Here is an 8,896-nt window from a genome sequence, read left to right on the forward strand (position 1 = left end):
TCTATCTTCAAAACAAATCAATTTTATCATATCTTAATTTATATCACTTAAAACTGTTTATAATTACTTGATTTTTATTTTTCACGCATCAAAATATTTTTTTACAAGATTTATAAATTATTTTTAAAATAAACCGGTACCAGATGACTTACACTTCAGTCGTCCAGACGACTTCCAACATCTCAGACGATTCAGACGATTTACTAGGGCTATATTCGTAAAAATGGCTTCTGTTTTTTTGTTTGGTCACAAGGGGTTGGCTTTTAGGTTAGTTTTGCATTTGATTCAAGTTTGGGTATAAGTTTGGGGTTAAAATCAAGTTGTGGGTTAGTTTTGGCAAAAACTCCTCTATTTTATTGGAAATTATAGAGGAAAAAATAAGTTTGAGTTGGAGATGTTCTTGTCCAAACAAGTTTCTATAAAATAAAACATGTGATGAGTACCACGTGTCTAGAAACACATACCAAGTGTCACCGCATTTAAAAATCTGCATCGATTAAACTACGGTCAATTTATTTCTTTCTTGGTGTTTTCTTTTTGTCATCCTTTTAAAAAGTTTTTTTTTGCATTATATTTAAAACTTTTTTTTTTTTTTTGCTAAAAATTATATTTAAAACTTGGAAACTAAAATACATTCAGATCCCGAAGGATGACATTGAATTTTAATGGAATTGGCTATTCCAAATACAACGCACCGGGATCCCCAAATGGGATCTCTAACCATGTGGTGTCCAATAATTAGCCACTTTTTAGTGTGAAGATTATCCATAATATATCTTTCCTATAAGAAGCCAAATTAAGGTGACGCAAGCTTCACACAATTGTTGTTCTTTTGAGTCATTGTAGCGAAGGAGACAAAAGAAACTGTAAGAAGTTTACATATAGTCCTTGTTTTTTTTTTTTTTCGCTAAGAATGTGAATTTCATTAGAAAATGAGAGGGTTTGTTAGTACAAAAAGTTTAAGCAGGGTAGCCTTCCTTTGCCAAAAAAAAGTAAAAACAGAGGATGACTACAAATTGGAGCATACTGCAGGGAATAATTACTCATGCTTTAGCCACAAGCTCATCAGGTTGCGAAATTTCTTACGGTCCCTCCGTGCTGTGATTGAATTCCGAACAAGTCTGTCTATCTTCTTGAAGGTAACATAGAGAGGCGTTGAGATAGAGTTGTGCAGTCTATTATTTCGCTCCCACCATAGAGAGTATACAGTTGCTTGAGCAGCAAGCCTTTTGAGAGTAGTTGGACACACATTATCTCGCAAACCTAGCCACTCAAAGAAAGCAGTCCAAGTGTGGAACCGGACAGGGTTGTAACCCAGTCGTTTGAGGATTAACAGCCAGATTTGCTCGCTGAGTTCACAGCGCAAGAACAGATGATCACGCGTCTCCCTGTAGACATTGCACACACAGCAAGTGTCGATAGTGTTCACTGCCCAAATTGCAATGCGCGCCCTAGTGGGAAGCCTATCTAAGTGAGCTAACCACATCATAAACGCATGACTTGGGATTGATCGTTTGAACCAGATATGCTCTGTCCACGCCTGAGGTTCTCTTCTGTTTCGGATCGATTCCCAAGTTTGTTTTGCTCCATACGAATCAAGCTCATCATTATCTACTTCCCAAAAATAAGCATCAGGAGTATTAGATAGAGAAGGAAGTGGTACCGAACAGAGATGGATTTGAATAGTCTCGGCCTCGAATGAGCGGGCATGGCGGATTTTCCAGCCTGTGGGGGTGCATGCCTCGGCGACCGTAGAGTGAATTGGGATCCCCAATGAGACAAGACCAGTTGAGCCAGTGAGCTTGATAAGAGGCCCCAGCGGTGTTCAGTGATCATACCAGAAGCTAACAGAAGCTCCATTTCCAATGCGGCATCTCAAGAACTGCTCAGCAAGAGAGCGCAGCTTGAGAAGAGATTTCCAGATCCATGAACCTTGAGAAGTTTCCTCAATACCCCAGAAGCTCAATTCTTTTAACCGATGATTCCTACACCATAAAACCCATAACGAAACATTCTCTTTGTGCAGGAGCCAGATTAACTTCAGTGATAAGGTTTTGTTCCATAGCTGAAAGTCCCGTAAGCCTAGACCTCCCTCAGACTTTGGCAGACAACAGCTTTCCCAGGAGACTCTCGCTGCAGCCCTTGAGGTTATGTTGCCGTTCCATAGAAAGCGACAACAGAGCGATTCCACTTGCTTGATGCACCCTTTAGGTAAAATGAAGCTCGAGAACCAGAAGTTAAGGGAACCATAGATAACAGAGGATATTAACTGCCTCCGTCCTGCAAACGAAAGAGCCCTCGAGGTCCAAGAGGAGAAACGTGCTTTAAGCTGGTCTAGTAGTGGTCTATAGTCGCAGATCCTCAGTTTTCGATGCATAAGAGGGAGGCCTAGATATCTCACTGGAAGAGAGCCGATCGGGAAGCCAAGACTATTAACCTCAGTACTTTGATCTTGATTTAACCCATCAGAGAAAAGTTCAGTTTTGTTGCGGTTCATGGAGAGGCCCGACCAAGTGGCAAAGCGCTCAAGTGTGGCTGAGATATTCTGTAGAGATGCATATTGACCATCGAAGAAGATCATGACGTCGTCGGCGAAAGCAAGATGGGTGACAGACGGGTCTGAGGCGTTCGGGTGGTAACCTATAAGCTCAGATTCATAATCCTTGTTGAGCATCTGTGAGAAGACCTCCATAGCAAGAACGAAAAGGTAAGGGGAAAGCGGGTCCCCTTGTCTCAGTCCTCTTGTGCCCTTGAAGTATCCACAGAGCTCTCCATTGACTGCCACAGAGAACCGAGTAGTGGAGATACACTGAAGAATTAGATTCACAAAGGATGAAGGAAACCCGAGCGTTCTAAGGATCAGGATAATGAACGACCAGTTCACTGAATCAAAAGCCTTCTTCAGATCAACCTTAAGCATGCATCTTTTAGAAATACTTTTCCAGTTGTAGCCTCGAACCAGTTCAGTAGCCATAAGCACATTCTCTACCAATAGTCGGCCCGGAATGAAAGCAGATTGAGTATTGGAGATGAGGGATGGAAGGACCAACTTAAGGCGCTCAACAAGCAACTTGGAGACTGCTTTGTAGACTGTATTGCAGCAAGAGATTGGTCTGAAATCAGTTATACGATTGGCGCTGGTCTTCTTTGGGATCAGGGTGAGAATGGTGGCGTTCCATTGCTGGAGGAGACGACCAGTATTGAAGAATTCTTGGACCGCATCTATAACATCTCTGCCCACAGTTTTCCAATTTGCCGTAAAGAATTCCGCAGGGTAACCGTCCGGTCCTGGAGACTTGTTCTTTGGCATGCTGAAGAAAACCTCCTGGATCGCACGTTCTGAGAATGGCTCATTTAAAATGGCCAGAGTGGAGCTATCTAGCGTATGGGGCAGGAGAGTATACAACTCAGATTCTGATACCTCAGAAACCACTTGGACGCCTCCAAGTAGATTTTGATAGAATTCCAGAATGTGTCTCTCAATATCAATTTTAGTGTCCAGAAGGCTTCCATTATCCTCGAGCAGGCAAGAGATCAAGTTACTGGATTGTCGAGACCTTATAGATCGATGGTAGAAGGTTGTATCGCAGTCTCCTTTGCCCAGCCAACTCACTTTGGATCTCTGTTGAAGAAATGAATCCTCAGCCCTAGCTAGCACACACCATTTATCATGAGCCTCCTTCTCCGCTAGAGCAGTCTCAGTTGTTGGACTGCTGAGGGTTACCCTTTGGCATGCTTGGAGAGAATCAAATGCTTCAGTCACTCGCTTTTCCAACTGAGAGTAGTTATCTCTGCTGAAAGATCTGATCACGCTTTTGAGTTCCTTTAGCTTCTTGGAAAGCCGCAACCTCTTTGATCCCTCAAAAGGAAGAGAGCGCCAACACTCCCTCATTAGAGCAATGAAATCAGGGTTTTGATTTAGCAGACTGTAGAACTTAAAAGGCCGCTTAGGCTTCGGTTTCGATGTGTCCAAGAAGACACAACAGGGGCTATGGTCAGAGATGCCCGGATTGCTAAACACTCCAATTGCATTCGGGAAAACAGAGAGCCATTCGTCATTCACCATGATTCGATCCAACTTCTTGGAGACAATAGTATCGCCTTGCTTGTTGGACCATGTATAGGAGTTACCAATAGAAGGTAAATCCGAAAGCTCCGTTGAAGTTGTGCATTGCGCAAGCTCCCTCATACCGAGAGGAGAAGAGAACTGATCCGCTGTAGAATGCTCATCAGCAGATAAAACTTGATTAAAGTCACCCATAACGGTCCAGGGGAGATTATTAAGCTGAGGGCTGGAGGCCAAGAACTTTAAGTCCGACCAAAGTTGCTTTCTGATTTTCCTGAGGGTGGAACCGTAAACCATTGTGACCGCAAACTCTGTACTAGAAAGAGGCAGCTTCACGAGGCAAGAGATGGACTGGAGAGATTTGTGACAGACTGACACAGCAACAGAAGGATGCCATAACAACCATATTTTTCCTAACTCCGAGAACTCATAATTACCTTCAAACCGCCAGCCGGGGAAAACTCTGCTGATGATATCAACTGCCTTATCCGGCTTGACGTGAGTCTCAACGAGACCACCAAAAAGAGGCTTATTCTTCTTTAGCCATTTCCCAACTCCGCGACGTTTTATTTTATCATTTATTCCTCTAATATTCCAGCAAAAAAAAATTCATAAAGAGGTGAAAATCAGAGGTTTAAAGGGCCTCTGGCCCTGGCTTTTCTAGCAGACTTCTTCATACCTCTGGTGACCACTGGGAGATAGCGATCAGCTTCTATTTGAGGGTTATCATCCTCCTCAGAGAAACTCTCGGAGCTGTAGTCAGATTCTGGGTCAATCCCCTGAGCTGAATGTCCTGAGGAGATAAAACCAGTGCCGTTTAGGTCCACTACAAACATATTTTTATGATTCTGAAGGTGTCCCTGTTTGGTTTGGAGCTGCTTCTTCAAACGAGTTTCGGAGTCAGATTGGAGAGATGCAGGGGTGTACTTCTTTGTGCCCAATGTAGATGAAAAAGGTCGAGTTTCCGTAATAGGAGGGCTTCCAACTATTGGATATTGGCTAGCGATCGGGGCCTTGTCCTTTTGGGGTCCAGCGATCAGAGCCTTGTCCTTTGGAGGTCCAGCAAGCGTAGGGTGATCCTTCTTTAGACCAGAGTGCTTTCTGGTGCATACGGATGCGTTGTGTTTGACTGAGCCACAAATGTCACATTTTGGTGGAACGTTAGGACATTTAGAGACAGTGTGACCAACTTTGCGGCAATGACCACACAGCGAGGGGAGCCAAGGGCTAGAGACCGTAATACGAACTACTTCGCCCGAGTCAAACTGAGCATTTACTGCTTCAGGGAGCGGCTTTCTTGGGTCAATAACCGTATAGACCTTTGCCACTTCGATGTTGGTGAGATTCTCTGTAGCAGGATGAAGGTAAAGCGGGTGACCAACTAGGCCTGCTATCTCCTTCAGAGCATCCCTGTTAAAGAATTGGAGGGGAACTCCTGTGAAATCGAGCCAAACAGGGACAATGGTGAGCTCCGGCTTTGCAGCCAGGACTCCGGGAGACCATTTAGCAACGAACATAGTCTGGTCATCCACTTGCCACAAACATTGGCTTAGTATTCGCCTTCGAGCATGTGGGCAGGGGACTCTGAACAAGAAAGCATGGCCTTCCATTTTAGAGACCGAGATATCCCGCCTTTGTTTGCCCCAAATCCCATTGACAATGGCATGAACAGCTCCTCGAGCTGGAGGTTCTTCATAGAACTGACCAATAATAAAACTATCCCAAACCTTCTTTTTCTTTTCAATGACTGAGTTTGGGATCCTTATGCAGGCTTCCCCTGAATCTAGGGTGAAAGAGGTGCCTTCTGGGTCGAGTTTTATGGAGCCAGGTTTGACAAAACGGCGCCAGTGTTCTGCAGCAGATTGTGGCCCAGAGGAAGTGGCGTTTTCCGTAGGCTTAGGTGTGTTTGATTTCTCCACAGGGGGCGTTTTTTCCATAGGTACAGTCGCAGCTGCAATTGGTTCTGTGGAGTGTGGAGGGACAAATTCACCTTCTTCTAAGATGGCTTTGACGGCATCTTCTTGCGCGGATTTCTCGGTTTCCTGAGGAGCAGCGGAGGTGGTGGCTTTGACGGCACCAGAGAGTTCATTGTTGGGGATGGTGGCTGTGACGGCACCAGAGGATACAACAGGAACAAGGGTCTCAGCGGTCTTTGCTGAGGGAACAGTAAAGTCTGGTGATAAGGCGTTAGCGGCATTGTCAATTCCAGATTTAGGGTATTGCTGAGCTCTGTCAGGTATGATGGCTGTTACGGCACCAGAAGGGTTGACAGAGGTCGCAAAGGCTGTATCTGGGGACACTGAGGAGCCAGATAGGGCCAGAACCTGTAGATCTGAAGTTGATTCTGCGGCGAGATCCGACGATGAGAACTCCGAGGAATGCGAACCAGAGGGGCTCGATCGAGTGACCTTGTCTTTAGGTTTCTTCTTCTTAGTCATCGGGGCCGGAGGTGACCGACGCCGGGAAAGGCGGCGATGAAGGGAAAAGGAAAGGGATTTCAGTTTTGTCGGTGGGAGAAAAACAAATAATCCGCTTTTTGGACCGTCCGAACCAAAGTGTTCTTGCACACACACACACTGTTTTCTATTAGATTATAATATATATAGTCCTTGTTCTTTAACCATTTTTTCTTCTTTCTTATTATTTTACGTCGCTTTGATGAGTTTGCTATGGAGAACCTAGCAACACATATTTAGTCCCAAAGAAAAACAAGCAACATATGGAGCTAACTAACAGTTATTGATAAAAACGACTATTATGTCATGTATTCAAAAGATCGAGTTTATTTTGAGTTTTTTTACATGCAGTTAGATAACACGACTATGATGTAAAAAAGAGTAGATAACTTGAAAATCTTGACACATTGCTGAGATCCTTGTCCGAGCTCTCAACAGATTTTCGATGAGATTGTGATTTCATTCCGAACCTAAATAATCAGCATTAGAAATATGATCTACTAAAGTAAATTTAGTGTCGTCAACTGAAACCTTCCATGTGTTTTTTAGTATTATAACCATATGTCATTTCTTTTCACGTAGATAAAGAAAAGCGTACATCGTTATCCACTTACGAGCAAAGCTTTTTCCACGCAAGAACGGATAGTTTCTCTTAGCCTTTGTAAATGATTCTTTATGTTGCTAAGGTTCGGAGCATATACTATAATAAGATTCCGTCTATCGCATCTTCTAATCCCTGTATGTTATTATTGGTCACATTCAAAATTTAAAACAAAAAGCGTTATGGACAATCACGTTACCTAGAGAGAGAAACAAAAAAATAATCCCTCTCTTCCCATTTAATAAAACAAAAATAAAGAATAAGAAAATAAATTTATGCTAGACAAGGTTGGGCAATTTAATTGGTACCTACTCGATAAGTTAATTTACCATGAGATTATACGTGCTCGGTTTGTTTATGTCGGATGGCTGTGTTGACCTAATACTTGCAAAGTAGGTTGAACCTCACCCCTTTTAATCCGGTACTTAACCCCGGACCACCCAAGTAAAAAGATAATGATTATATACTAATTATCAGATGAAATTTGTGTGTGTCAATTTGATTTTTCCTTTGGAGAGTTGTAGGACACTAGTGATTTTGTTTCTGCAAGTTTAAGGCACTTTTTGTTTAAGCAAAAAAAGAAGAAGTTTAAGGCACTTTTCCGATGTCACATGCATGTGTAATTGCTACATGTACATGAACATTCAACCGTGAAGAGTACATATATTGGATTCAATAGACGAGATTAGTATAATACTACTTGTTATTAGTATAATACTTGTTATTAGAAAAAACAAAAGCCAGTATATTTAAAAAAAAAACATAAGATGTTGGAAATGTTGTGAAGCGAGAACAGGACAAACTTTTTGGCGTATTCTTTTCTCGGATTCCACTTACGTCGGTGGCTGTCACTGACTCACACTCATCATCGAATGATGTTTGATGATATTAAAATATAACCGACGTAAGCATATATTTTGTGCATACTGTAAATTGAAAATCCTTTACAACCCAAAAGATTGTTTAGAAACTAAATTAAGGGATACAACGTGGATGTCCGCGGTCTCGCGGACTTGAATATTTTGTAACGATATATTTATTATATTTTTTTAAATTAAAATATGTTTTTATCACTATGTGTTTTTTGTTAAATATTTTTCTAAGAATGATTGTTTTTAAAAAAAGATAAATATGACTATTTTAAATACTTTTTGATATTTTACATTGATAATTGTACTAAAATTAATTATATATAATATTCATGATTCAGTTTTTAATAAAATTACTTAAGTTTTGAAGGTATGTAATACTGAAACTTTTGAAATATTTTATATAGCTTAGAAATACTTGATTCCTAAAAATTATTTTATGACGCATTATATATATTATATAAATCACATATTTAATTACCATAAATTATTTTGTGCAATATATTTAGGTCGTTTGGATAATGATAAAACTGGTTCTAGAACTTATTTTCTTACTCATAAAATAAAAATAAAAAAATCATTAACAAATCAAATTATAATATTACTTCTCAAGCTCTCTATATGATCGACACCTAACAAAAAAATTAATTAAGTGATTTTTCATTTAATATAAAATGAAATTTCAAAATAGATTTTATAAATTAATTTATAAGCTTGTATAAATGACTTAAAACCTCATATCATAATTCAAAAGATATGATGAGCTAAGATAAATAATTTTATAAATGTATTTATAAAGCTTGTATGAATTTTATTAGACATTAATAGTTATTATAATACTATGTATACAAATATAAGGCTTTAATAAGAATATAAAATCATTATATCAATTTTAATAAAGAAA

This window comes from Brassica oleracea, chromosome C5 (assembly GCF_000695525.1).
Source record: "Brassica oleracea var. oleracea cultivar TO1000 chromosome C5, BOL, whole genome shotgun sequence".
In the NCBI taxonomy this organism is placed as follows: Eukaryota; Viridiplantae; Streptophyta; class Magnoliopsida; order Brassicales; family Brassicaceae; genus Brassica; species Brassica oleracea.